A 14,445-nucleotide genomic window follows, 5' to 3' on the forward strand; every position below is an offset into this window, starting at 1 on the left:
AGCAGGTGCCATCTATGAGACAGGATGCAACGCGTACCCAGAACCAAATAAGCTGGAACCTTGATCCTAAACTTCTAGCCCTAGAACTGTGAGAAATCAGTGTGTGTGTGTTCTTTAAGCCACTGTCTGCGGTATCTTTATAGCAACATAAACCCATGAAAACAATGTGGAGAAGTGTCTAAATTTTCAGAGCTATTTATGCTGTCAACAGTCACAAATAAACTTTGGAAACTGAAGGGCATACTCCATAAAGACCCTTTTTCATCAATAATATGAACTACAGCCTCAGCCAACACTGCCAAAGTTAAATATTAAGAACTGGGTTGAACAACTCACAAATACTTTAAACTGTGTATTCATAAGGGAATGGTTCAATTATTTTAAATGACAGGCTCACCCACGTAACATCTTCTATTCCCAATTGATTACTTTTCTCTGTTTTTCCTAGAAAATGGGCTTTATCAACGTATAGTGCTTTACTGTTTATAGACCATTTTGTAATATATGACATAATGTTATCAATTTTTACAATCAAAATTAGCTATGTCTTATATTATCAACCACTGGCATAGGTGGGAACTTAATTATTAGGGGAAAAGGTGAACTTGCATTGTATCTGAGCATGTCCCAAAGCTATTCTTGTCACACTGTAATTAATACATATCAGGAAGCAGTTGCGAGATATTCCTGAATTTCAGCTTTTATACGGGATTTTAAGTGTTGATATATTCCTAGCGGCATAAAATACTTTTCCCACTCCGATGATCAGGGAAACCTTCACATCTTACACATTTCTGAAGATGTTTTTTGCCAAACTTTCTCACAATTCACTCTGCTCGTCCCTGCTTCTATGTTGTTTATACCATTTAGATTTCTAGTGTCTCTCCTTGGTTTTCCATTCAAATTTGTGGTTAAAATATTTCCCCCCTTAATTTATTTTGTTTCTTATGCCCAAATGGTGTCTTCCTTTTGGCTTATGCCTTTTCTGTATCGAAAGAAAATACACAGGGTTTCTGTGTATTCTTTTGAGAATCCGGAGAATTTAAAAGAACTGCGTGACAAGGAATAAAAAGCCCCCAGGTTTCTGAATTTCTGAATTTTCTGCTGCAGGTGCAAGTCCCACCTAGACTGGGGATACATACCCCTCAGCCAACCACTAATGTCCCCACCCCCAGTAGTCAGCTACTCTGAAAATCCTTTCAAGTTAGGAGTGAAGGTGGAGACTGTTTTTATTTTCAGGCTAAAACTCACAATTGCTCTAAAACATCCCTGCTTTTCCCAGTGGCTTTCCCATAAAGAGTAGGGGCCCTGCTCACCTTGGCCCAGCTTTGTACCCAAACCCAGAGGTTCCTCATTCATCTATCCTGTAGTAACCGTGATTTTTCTCACAGTCAAAAATGCCCGTACTTCTCGTTCCTTCCAATGATTTGCTATTTGCATAATGCATGCTAAAATGTCAGGAGTCCTCCAGATGGAAAACAGTGATAGTTATGTGGCAGGTACAAGATACTCCAAGAATGGGTATCTCAATAGTTCTCTCCAGTAAAGAACATGCAATTCTTCGAAGTGAAATAACTCAGGAGTAGAAAACCAAACATCGTATGTACTCACTGATAGGTGGGAGCTAAGCTATGAGGACACAAAGGCATACAAATGATACAGTGGATTTTGGGGACTTTGGGGAAGAGTGGGAGGGGATGAGGGATAAAAGGCAACATATATGGTGGATCGTATACTGCTCAGGAGATGGGTGCACCAGGATCTCACAAATCACTGCTAAACAACTTACTCATGTATCCAAATACCATCTGTATCCCAATAACTTATAGAAAAAAAATAAAAAAATATAAAAACATACAACTGTGTTTACCTAAGTCTTTCTTCATCATTTTCCATCACATCACTCATAAAGTTTATTTTAAATTGTATCAATTAGAGCAGTATTGTTCCCTTTGAGCTGTCTCTTAATGATGTCTCTTGTCATAGTTTCCTTCTTTGACATTAATGTGCCCCAAAGAAAGACTATTTTTGTGTTTCATTTGTTCATTCCTACATTTAATAAACATGTGTGGAGACCCTGTTATCCGACAGGCCACGCACTTCGCAAAGTCAAGAGAAGAGGGAGTTGGCAGAGCCTCACTTTTCGGTGAGTCAGCAGGAGGGTGTGCACTTGCACTTGCAGGGAATAATGCAGCTTTATCTGTGAAGTTTCCTGTCATACAAAACTAGTGAGAACTACCGTCTGAGCTAAAACTTAAGAGTGCTGGGATTTAAATCCTGGTCTGCATCCCTGAGCTGTGTGATACTGCGTAAATTACACAATCCTTCTCTGCCTCAATATTCTCATCTGCAAAATGAGGATAATCCTTGTACAAACCTCCAGGGTTGTTAGTAAAACTCAATGAACTAATATATGGTAAGCACAATAAGACATGGAATTAATAGAAAGATCTTAAGTCACATGATTGCTATTAGTATATACTCCTTAAGGATCAGAAAACTAATGCACATAAATTATGTGCATACTATTTAGAATTATGTGCTTTAGGATTATGTGCACTAGAATTATGGGCATAGTCATTTAGAATTTCACTACTATTATGAAGTACTGCTGAGAGAGAAAAAAAAAAAGACCATTAAATTATGTGCGGCAAAGACAGGGCAGATCTCAGACCAGGGTGGTGGACGGGAAGCCTCCCAAGATCAGGAGGCAGAGGGAAGCACCCGGCACCTGTAGGAAGCTCAATGTGGAAGGAGCTGCCCACGGATAATGGACAGGGTCAGAAAGAGGGCGAGAAGTCACTGGAGGATTCTGAGGCAGGCACGATGGCTCCAAGCCATCACTTTCATCACTGCAGCTCCAAGCACACCAAGGACAAAGCCAAACCATGAGTGTTTCCTACCCTCGTCTTTACAATAACTCTGAAAACCAGATATCGTTATATGTACTTTACAGATTAAAAACAAAACTAAACAAAACAAAAAACAAACAGGGCCCCTGGAGCTAGTAGCCCAAGACAGCACAGCAGGATAAATCACAGGGCCAGGATCCCAATCCACAGTTGGCTGGCTCTTTTCCCCAGGAGCCTCTAGTGACTTAAAAGGCCGCAGACATCATTATGCATCCTCCCACATCTAAAATTACCTGTAAGTCATCAGGGTAGGTATCAAACTATCAGGAAAATACACTTATGGGACTTGGGACAGGAAACTGCCCTTGGATGCCATTTCAGCACCGTGGTGAAGGACAGCCCCAATTCTGTTTTTAATGTTTCCATTTTAGTTTTTTCATAAACCCCATTTATCAAACTATATTTTTCAAACCACAGTCCACGTGTCTCACGATAGAGATCATGTGGAGTGTATTTTCAGGACAAGTTCCAATCCCATGGATTTAGGGCCATTGCTAACTATGGTTAGATGTTCCCCTAGACTGGTAGTGTCTGATGGGGCTGTCCATTGCAGCTCTAGAGCACATCGTAGAAAATTCAGGTTAGGAACCTCCCGGACTGCACGTGCACCCCGCCACCTGCACAGTGAAGCCATCCTGCAAAGCCAGTGGCAAGCTTGACTTCAAATGTCACATTGATGTTCCCAAAAAAATGTCACACATGCACAGAGTTTACTGAGCCAAATTTTGATCCATTGCAAAAAGAAAATGCTGATGACAGATGAGGAGTCTCTGTTTTCCTATTTAGACTTTTCAATTCTAAAGCAGTGAATACTTTTGGTTCTAAGAGAACAAACCTAGAAAAAGAGACACGTTGATATATGTTTCTATAATGTAAAGCGGCATTAAATAATGACTAGCTCATTTTGAATCCAGCACTAATAAGTACACCATTTTGATTTTTCATCTAGGTATTATATATATATGTATGTATGTGTGTATATTTATCCTACAATATTTAGATTCTTCAAGTAAGAAAAAATATAGCTAGGGGTTTCATTTGAACAAACTGCCAAGGCTTGTTACTTGTGTTTTATGAAAACAGAATGACTTATTGGTTCAGGATTCAGTGTGTGTGTGTGTGTGTGTGTGTGTGTGTGTGTGTGTGTGTATTTGTGCGTGTGTCTGTGGGTGAAAGGAGATCATACACACAAAAAACTAGAGGGAACAGAAGAGAAAGAGGAGCAAGAAGAAGCCAGAAATAAAGAGAAAGTTTGCATCTATGTCCAGAAAATGAATACTTTATTTCAAGCTTTATTGCAGTTCATTATAAGCCTTTAAAAATAGCACTCTGGAATGTGGTGAAGACTTGGGAAAGATGGATTATTCAGCTTCGGGGAAAATCACGGATCTCATAGGGTGGCTCTGACCACATTTTGATTACTGTGCTCATGTTCTTAGCTTTCAAAAACACTGTGGCTTTTATGTTACTTAGGGGGGACTTGTCATGAAAAATTACACCATAGATCCTGTACTTCTGGAGAGGGTGTGATGGATGCCAGCAGAGCCTTCCTTGTCCCTTCTCACAGTTTGTGGTAAATTAGAAGGTATCTAAGAAGCGCTGATGGGTTATAAATTCAAGTCCTATTTCATGCTTTACAAAATTCCCACACCATGTACAAAGCACATTTGTAGAGAATAAATTATTTTTAAAGCAGGCATATATGTTTTCGTTTATTAGGGTTACATATTGCATTGTTTTGTTTTCCTTTTCTTAATAGAAAGTAAATGAATGCACATCTACCCTCTTCTCTAGTTTTATGTGCACGCACATACAAACATGTGGGCATGCACACTCACACACTGTAGAATATAATCCCTGCTCAAAAGTCTCCAGCCCAAATGTTTCAAGAGCTAGATATAATGAACACATAATTTTACTTCCTGGATTGCTCTACTACAGAATAACAGCTTCATTTTATTTGAAGGGGCACCACCTTCTAGAAGCTCCTTGCCTGGCAGAACTATTGCACTCACAGAAGCTTGTTAGGTTGACACTAGAATTCTCATTACAGCCTCCAAGAATGAAGTAAGGACTTGATTCAAGAAGTTTGATGTAAAGGCCTGCCTTTAAAATGTTAAAGTGATTTTTCTTCTTCTTCTTTTTGTGTTTTTTTGAGATGGAGTCTCACCCTGTCGCCCAGGTTGGACAGGGTGAGGCAGCATTCTTCAATGCCGAGTCTGTACCCTAGATCTGTCTGAGCATCAAATAATTTTTCTTCCCAATTCATTGTGCACTCTTGCTTTGAACATTTCAAATCATTTTGCATAACTCAATTTTTTTTTTCTAATTCTAGCCTAAAAGTTTCCCTGGCTATCCTCTGACTCCCAATTAAGCCAGGCCCCACCCTGCTTCTCTTTGCTATCTCAAAGCCCTGTCTTCTCCTCTTCATTATATGAAGACCCCTTCCGAAAATCAAGGATCTCATATGTGGGAGCTACAAGTTCAGATGAACAGAATTTCTCAGGTCATTGGAAGGCACCACCTTAAAATCTCTCCAAGGAGCCCTTTTATTTTAAAGGGCCCCTGGGCCCTGTGAGGGTGCAAAGACACCGGATGGAGCTTTATGACTTCCCTGGCCTGGCTGAGGGCATCAACATTCTTTCTAGGATCCTTCCCTAAGTTTCTAAAAGCTCAGTGAAAACTCTTCGAGGGTATTCATCGAGATGTAGATCCCTGAGCACTCAGACACACCCAGACAAACTTTCTAGCCACAGGCCCTGGACATTTCGGTGTTGAACACGTTTCCAGTTCAAGGTGAAATCTGAAATATCATGGTGTAGCCATGTGCAAAGCTGAGCAACTGACTTCCCTGGCTACCAAAAGCAAGATCCTCCTCCTTTCTTTTTCTGCTCCCATGATGACCCTTATAAATTATAAGTTTCTTATTCTTTCAACTTTCTCATTATTTATTTTTTCCAATCTATGCAACATACCAAAATCACAATTTTCCTAAAGCACTGTTTTCCTTATACCAAGAGATATAGGGACAGAGTGAACATTTTACAAGCATTTAACCATGGAAAATGTATTATGTTTGAGTTTTGCTCAAGGGCCTGCTTTTAAAATGTTAAAAAGTGATTTCTTTTTTTCTTTTTCTTTTTTTTTTTTAAAGATGGAATCTCGCCCTGTTGCCCAGGCTGAAATGCAGTGACACGATCTCAGCTCACTGTAATCTCTGTCTCCTGGGTTCAAACAATTCTCCTGCTTCAGCCTCCCAAGTAGCTGGGATTGCAGGTGCATGCCAGCATGCCCAGCTAATTTTTGTATTTTACTATAGAGGGCATTTCACCATGCTGTTCAGGCTGCTCTTAAGCTTCTGACATCTAATAATCTGCCTGCCTCGGCCTCCCAAAGTGCTGGGATTACAGACGTGAGCCACCACGCCCATCCAAAATGTTAAAGTGATTTCTATCATCTTGTGAAAACATTGGGATTTCTTTCTCCCACCTTTCCGGAATGTGTTTATGCACACAGCATCTATCCGAGCTCTACGGGAGAAAGCAATCCAGGATACGCACTTCTTTCTTTACACACACCGTGCCCACAACAGCAGCCAACACTCTTCCTGTGTACACGCTTCCCATGCTGAGGCTACACAGAGCCCAGTGTTTCTGTAACACGTTCTGTGATGACCTCCCTGAGCAATGCTTTCTTTCTCCTCCAAACACCGACAGCATCTTTGCACCTGCATTGCTGATGTGTTGTTGATCACACCATGGCATGATAATGACTAATGGATACCAGGGTTGTCTGTCTCTGTTCCTGGTACAGTGGTAGGTTTCTGACTTTTACTTTCATATTCACCCAGCAAGGTAAGTATCTTTCATCTCCTTTTTATAGTCAGGAAACCAAAACTCTGGGAGTTAGACTCTAGCCCAAATGGTGCAGCTATGAAGCGGAGGAACACCATTTTTAATTCCTCATTCTTCTCACTCCAAGGCCAATTCTCCTCTGAGAACTGTGAAGGATAAATAGGGCTTTGCTGATAAAGCAAAATAGAGAGTTCCCAGACAGAGAAAATGGATTGGAATCAGGAAACTGCAAGCTGGAAGGAGCTCACTAGCAGAATAAAGTGCAAAATGGAATGTAAATATTGACAGGACTCCGGCCAGAGCAGTCTCTGCACCGTGTCAAGAAGCATAGCCTTATCCAAACCCATAGTTCCAGATGTAAGTTGATACCCTGCCAAAAAGAAATGGTTCAGGGTCCAATCTGACTGGCACATTGCAACATCTTCTCCTGATCTCTGAGAGTCACACCAAATGGTCTGACATCAAAAGACTGAGAAATCCACAACAAAGGAAACCGCTCAACTTTTTAACTCTATGTTCTTGAAAAGAGCTCAAAATGATTTTACTTTCAACACATAGCTATTAATAGACTTGGAAACGCTACTGTGCCTAAAACCGTAGGGAAGCTGTTGAAATATTGTGATTTTTTTGATGTCACTTCTTATTCATAGTAATCTGCTGGGCAGCTGGGCTGGTTCCGAAAACTAAATCAGAGTCTCTAAGCAGTGAGACCCTGGTGAGTCTGTGAATCCCAAATCTGAAACTCAATATTGAACCTCGGCTTTCTGGATCATCTCCATCTTGTCCCAGCAGCCCATTATAAATATCACACAGCATTTCCACAAAGACAAAAGAGCTTGCATCAAATTCCAAAATAGCATAACTACTGCAATGTTTTTCAGTTTGGAGGAAAACCTGAAATTATGATGAATAATAATTAGTTACGGTTTTAGTTCTGTGTTTGTCAAATCTGTACGCCACTCACAAATACCCTAGCCTTTCACAACTCAGGCCCTGGAGCACAGAATAGCAGCACCAACCAGAGCCGAATGACTGTTAGAAACAGGCAATCTCTGGACTCACTCCGGAACTGCTAGATCACAGTCTGCATTTTGAAAAGATCTCCAGTGACTCCCGTGCACATGAAAGCTGGAGAGGAACGTTTAATAGGTAAATACACACTTCAGTCAAAATTCCACTATTCTCACATTTCATTTTTACCAAGTGATATACAGGATCTAAACTAGGATAGCATTTTGATTTTCATTCACAAAGTTGATGGGCATATACAAAAACAACCCTGAATGTTAAACAATGCTGATTATGGTCAATTATATTTCCAAACAACAAGGAAGGGTCACCATTAGGTCCTAATTTTTCTTTTAAAGTGATATTATTACTGTTGTTATTGTCACACAATTCATAATCAAAGTAAGATCAATGTTTTAAAAGTCGAGTGGAGAAGTAACAGTTTTTATAACTCAAAAAATTTTAAGGTTATTTGCTGAGCACAGACTTTTAGAACTAGATATAGGTTAAAACCATTTTTCAAAACACTTTCTATTTCAAAAGGTTTTTATTTTCATTGTAGGGCAGAAATCTAAACTCTCTATGGCACTGTTTCTTACAGCAGTAAACGTGCAGCTAGTTATAGAAATTGCTGTGTGGGGTGGGCATTGTGCTAAGGGTTTTCCAAGTGTCTGCTCATTTGCTCTAGTTAGTTAGCAGCTCTCCGACAGACGTGGTGATCACTTCCATTTCACAGACAGCGATCTGGGACTTCCAGAGCAAACCTGCTCTAGGTCATCAAGCTCAGAAGTCATAAACCCAAGACTAGAGCCCAAGTCTCATTCAAACCGAGGTCTGAATCAGTCATCTTGGCTTAGCAACTATGCCTCTACGGCCTGATCATGGAAAGGTAATGAAAAAAACAAAAGAGTGCATTGCCCATCACTCTCCAAGATAGGAAAGAGTGGCTTCTTAGCCTGCTGGAACCAGTTGTGGTAACAGAGACAGAAAACCTGGTTTCTCTTCTAGCCAACTAATAGCACTCCTCAGAGTAGGATAAAGGACAAGATCTATTTATGATGCAGTTCTTTTTTTCCCCAAACAATAAAGGGATTGTGTGAAGAGATTTCTCAGGTGCCATCTATTTTAAATTTATAATTCAAAAAAAATCAAAGCCTTTATGATATATATCTTTATTAAGAAATGATACTGTGATTCTCTAAAGAGATTTGAATCAGAAGAACTTAGGTACTTGTATTTCTTAAAGTCAGAGGTGGGAAACTTTAACATTCTAGGCCACTGCTCATTTAAAGGACATATTAAGCTTGGATAGCATGTGCCAACAGGAAGGAAACCAAGCCACAGAATGTCACATTTGTTGGAGGAGTATTGGATTGCACAAAATGACCTTACTCTCCTAACCAGTCCTCCATGAAATTGTGCAAACTTTCAGAAGAAAGAGAAAAATTAGATATTCACGGCTTCAAGAGAAACTCTAAACGAAAATATCAAAATGTACAATTGGAACACGAGGATGTGCCAATTGGTTGATTTGAGGAATAAATGAGAGTTAAGCAGCATTATTTGAGAACGACTAAAATGGAGCAGGCACAATGGCCCTTTAGAAGGCAGTGTGTTTTTAAACAAAAAATTTATTTAACAATGTTAATTTAGTTTTACTTTTTCATTGTTTCCAGGATTAAGGGCCACATACAAAAAGAAGGAAGTGTGATTATAAAAAACAGGTATTTCATAGTTGGTGAAATAAATTTTAATCCATAAAAGAGTTTTTTTTTTCATCGCCTACAGCTTAAATAATTTATAGGAAATGTATTTTTCAATAAAATGAGGAGAAATTTGATATGAGAGAAGTATTACACCAGAGCTGTAGAGTTCATCTCTGCCCTAAGAATGGTAAGGATGGAGTTCTTACCATTCTCTCCTGGGATAACAATTTTTCCTACTGGTCCCATCTTTACAGACCAGGGGTGTTTTCTTTTTCTCTGTTACCCCTCAGTCTGGACAATTTTATGGAATCTTGGGGTAAAATATTACATTTTTTCCATATTTTTCCATACCATTCAATAAATTAGAAAAATGTCCCATATTTCAAATATGTATTCTTTTGAAATCTTTGTTTTTTTAGCTTTATTGAAATTCTGTTATTTACTTCACCCAAATTAAAGGATTGCTCTAGAATGCTATTTCTAGAATTTGTGAAGAAATCTGAAAGTTGGACTTAATTCTAGGAAATAAGACAGTCAATGGCTTCTCCGAGTTGCAGGGGCACCTGCTGGTGAGTCCATCCCTTTCATGAGGAAGGAGAGGGGAGGGCAGGAAATAATTCCTAGGGTATATGCTCCTGGTAGTGAATCAGAGAGTGCAGCTGCCCCTTCATGGAGAGCCACCTTCTTTGCTCCTGCAGGTTAATTCCGACATGAAAGACCCTTCTTTAGTGCCTGCTAGAGATGGTGCTTTTCAGAAAGACAGGAGGGAAAATGTGTGTTGCAAAACCACACCTGACTGAAACCTCTAAAACACAGCCTGCCTCCTTCACTCCACTTGTGGGGTTGCAGCATTTTTTCCCAGCAATTCCTTCACTGCCCAGTGGCTTAAACCATCCCTGGCCACCAGCCAAGAGAAAAGGTGGAGATTGGAAATTGGCCCCACAGGAGACATTGTGGAGAGGCTGCCTAATCCACCCAGGTGAAAATAAAAATATCTGGGATAAGGCATGTGAAAGAAAGCCACCGATCGTGTTAGAAATTCTCCATACAGTAGAATTAGCTGGTATTGAAAAAAGTTCACATTATTTGCCTATTGAGTTTCAGGATGGAGGTACCTGGGTTTTGGGGTAATCTGGGATGGCCAGGTCTCTCCACCTGCCTAGGACTTCAGTGGGTCACAGTTGCATATACAACTCTGATTAGTCACATCTTTATGCGATATAGTTCATGGTGACATCAGCCTGTCATCCATGTGTCCTCTTAGAAGCCTGATAATATCCATCATTATGTTATACCCCGAAACATGCTTAAAAAGCAAGTATGCTAAGGTGATTACATTACTGTCTAGTTAATAACGCTGGAAAGAAACATGGAAGAGTAGCCGGTGGTGACACCACCACAAAGGAACAGAGCTGAGTAGAAATTAGAAGTGGTGGGGCGCTTTCTTTGTATGCACTGAGGCAGAAGGTTGCTGAAGAAATTCTAGGATGATAGTGGAGTGCCCACACACCGCTTTCATCTTCCTGTTTTAAAGTTAGCAAAGAAATGGGATCTCAACTTTTTTAAAAAGAGAAAGAAATATACCTTGGGACTGTCTCTGTTCAAGTCTCCACTCTGCCTCTTTGCTTGCTGGATGGTTGAATATTTAACTTCTTTGAAGCCTATTTTTCTCATCTATAAAATGGGAATAGTAGTATCTCCAAGTAGCAGTAGCAACTATTGTTTACATTTTCCTGTTATATAACCAATACTAGTAATTATTAGTAGTAAATTTTTTTTTTTTAAGAAAAAATACACTATTGAAAAAACATAGAAATGGCATTTTAAATAAAAGAGGGGTTTATGGATAGAGCTACAATATCATGTTAATTATGTCTTTAGACCTTCAGCTGGTATGTAGAGGTTCAAGTAAAGGAGAAATGTGTACATATATACATATATACATGTGTCTGTATGTACATATACTATACATAGTTTTATTGTTAGATATATGTAAATCTATTTATAAATCTTAATATTTATTTCCTGTTTATGCTATACTTGCTTCCATAAAAAAGTGTTCAGGTGCATACCTTACAACAGGTTTGTGAAATAAAATTACTGAATCCATATCTAAGATAGAAAATATGGGACTGGCTGTCGTGGCTCATGACTGTAATCCCAGCACTCTGGGAGGCCGAGGCAGGAGAATTACTTGAGTCCAGGATTTTGAAACCAGACTAGGCAACACAGGAAGTCCCTGTGTCTACAAAAAATTTAAAAAATTAGCCAGGGTCCCAGATACGAGGTCCCAGATATGGAGGAGGCTAAGGTGGGAGGATGGCTTGAGTCCAGGAGTTTGAGGCTGAAGTGAGCTATGATAGCATCACTGTACTCCGGACTGGGAGACAGAAGGAGACCCAGTCTTAACACACACACACACACAAAAAATCATAAAGGAAAACACAAAAAACAAATCTGCCCATTTCAATTGGTGGCATTGGAGCATTGCTGCATGGTCTCCTCCATATTCATAAATGATGTCATTGCTTTTCCAAAACCATTTTTCTCCCAAAAGATTGAATTGTTAGCATGGGATAGGTCCAGTTCATAGAAACAAAGAAAGATGGAAACAGCCACAATGGCCAAATGCTCTGTGGGTCCCCGGCTGGAGCCCTGGACCAGAAAAGACATCAGTACAACAGCCAGAGGAAATCAAACAGAGTCTAAAAGTGAGTTAGTGGCACGGTGGCTTCATGAATTTCTTGGTGCCAATAATTACACTACGGTTATGTAAGATGTTCACACGAGGGAAGCTAGGTTTACACTAAGGTTATGTAGGATGTTCACACGAGGGAAGCTAGGTTTACACTACGGCTATGTAAGATGTTCACACGAGGGAAGCTAGGTTTACGCTACGGCTATGTAAGATGTTCACACGAGGGAAGCTAGGTTTACGCTACGGCTATGTAAGGTGTTCACACGAGGGAAGCTAGGTTTACGCTACGGCTATGTAAGGTGTTCACACGAGGGAAGCTACGGTTTACGCTACGGTTATGTAAGGTGTTCACACGAGGGAAGCTAGGTTTACGCTACGGTTATGTAAGCTGTTCACACGAGGGAAGCTAGGTTTACACTATGGTTATGTAAGATGTTCACACGAGGGAAGCTAGGTTTAGGATATATGGCAACTCTCTATGTTCTGCAAATTTTCTGTAAAATGAATTCAAAATGGTTAATAATAATATGAGGCGGGAGAAGATGATGCCTCCTTACTTTAATTTTGGGGCAGGTGAGAGAAGGATTGGTTTCAGGGAGTCTGTTACTCAGCATGTTCCTTTATAATTCTCCCTTGTTAGAAATTAAATAGACACCAAGTCACTTATCAATTAAGTGACAAGTTGAATAAACACTGAAGGTGTTAACTGACCCTTCAAGGGTTCTCTGAGGCTCACTCAACTTTCCCCATTTCTCTGAAGTTTTGTTTTAACTTCAGCCAATCACTGATTAGATGGATCTAATAGTAAAATTGTGCTGGGTTAACGGGAACAAAGTAAACTAAGGCTACAAAACTGTCGCCCAGAGTTTCCCTTGTAAATTTGCCTACACCAGATAGGCAAAAGGGTCAAGTTATGCTGGTTCATGAAAAATAGAGCTTACACCTTAAAAAATCATAAAGTAACAGATATTTCTCTTGAAGTAAAAAGGCAGCCCTAATCCAAAGTGGAAGAAATGTTCTTGCATTTATTATGGCTGTTGTTTTCCCGGGAGGGAGATCACACAACCTGTTTGTTTCATTTGTGTTATTTCTGTAGTGTTCTTCCAGGTACTCTGCACGCCCCACTAAGCATTATGATAACGGGATCAATAATAGATGGGCAGGAGGGGATTTCCACATGGAGGCGTGCAGCTGAACAAATGCACCAGGGATGCAAACGCACACTAACATCAAGACAGGGATGGGTTCACTGGGTGAGCCCGGCAGGGAGGAAGCCAGGATGGAGCCAACTGGGCAGCTGTGGACAGCCTGGGAAGGGATGCTGACGCTTCCAGGCTCTGTCTCAGGGAGCTGAGGCTCAGTCATGGAAGTGAAGCAATTGGTGCATTTAAAGTGTTGGAACACATTTTCAATGCATTTATTTTTATTTTCTTTTTCCTTACCTTCTCTGTCCTCTACACACTCCCTGTGACAGAAGGGGATAGACGCCTGGTTGTTTCATTATATAAGTTCATATTTTCAACAGAGTAAATGCTCCCTCAGTGTTCCCAGCCAAGATTCTATAACCTTAATCCCATTAACCATCATGTCTTAATTTAGAAACCACAGAGGGAGAACTCAGAAATGAAATCAATTTTCTTTCTTCTTGATATTATTAGAAGGACAAGTTATAGGCTACAACCTCAAATCTCTTCAGAAAAACAAAAAACAAAAAAAAACACACACACACTTGGCTAGCTTCACCACTACACATTTCGTTTCTAATTGCAAGAAAAATAATGACTAGACCATGCTATAAAGCGAACTAGAAATGGCATCTCCCTATTAAAGTAAGGGATTGATAAGAAGCCAACCTGCATAAAATGAGAATCCGACTAGTGTAAAAAAAAAAAAGTCAGTTTCATCTAATGTACATACAGCCTATAAAGCTTACATTACTAACCCACTGTACGCTTAATATACAGATAATTTTGGCACATGACATCATCCCCTATATTGAGACTGCCTCCACCGCTGCCATGGCAACCCTGACTTAAAACATAGCCAAGCAGGTAATTTCACTCCAAATTAAATGAAAATAAATCTAATCCTATTACTGCTCTTAACAATTTTCCAAGTAGCTTCTTCTTAGAGTGCCCTTGCTTATGTCCTTTTTAAAAAATAGATTATTGGAAAATCATATGGGTATCTGCCCTCACTGCACTCACAGTTACTCACACCACCCTCCTGGCTCTGTGGAATGATCTGTGCTTGGGAAGAGGTAGCAC

The 14,445-nt window shown here is 39.9% G+C and overlaps 1 protein-coding gene across 1 annotated transcript in view; it reads right to left on the reverse strand.

Moving 5' to 3' along the window:
• The window catches only part of CSMD1 (CUB and Sushi multiple domains 1), a 2,081,403-nt gene that overhangs the window by 1,036,664 nt on the left and 1,030,294 nt on the right, over positions 1 to 14,445 (reverse strand). The gene's annotated exons all lie outside the window — the stretch shown is intronic.

Source organism: Colobus angolensis, unplaced genomic scaffold (genome assembly GCF_000951035.1).
Source record: "Colobus angolensis palliatus isolate OR3802 unplaced genomic scaffold, Cang.pa_1.0 Scaffold165, whole genome shotgun sequence".
Taxonomy (NCBI): Eukaryota; Metazoa; Chordata; class Mammalia; order Primates; family Cercopithecidae; genus Colobus; species Colobus angolensis.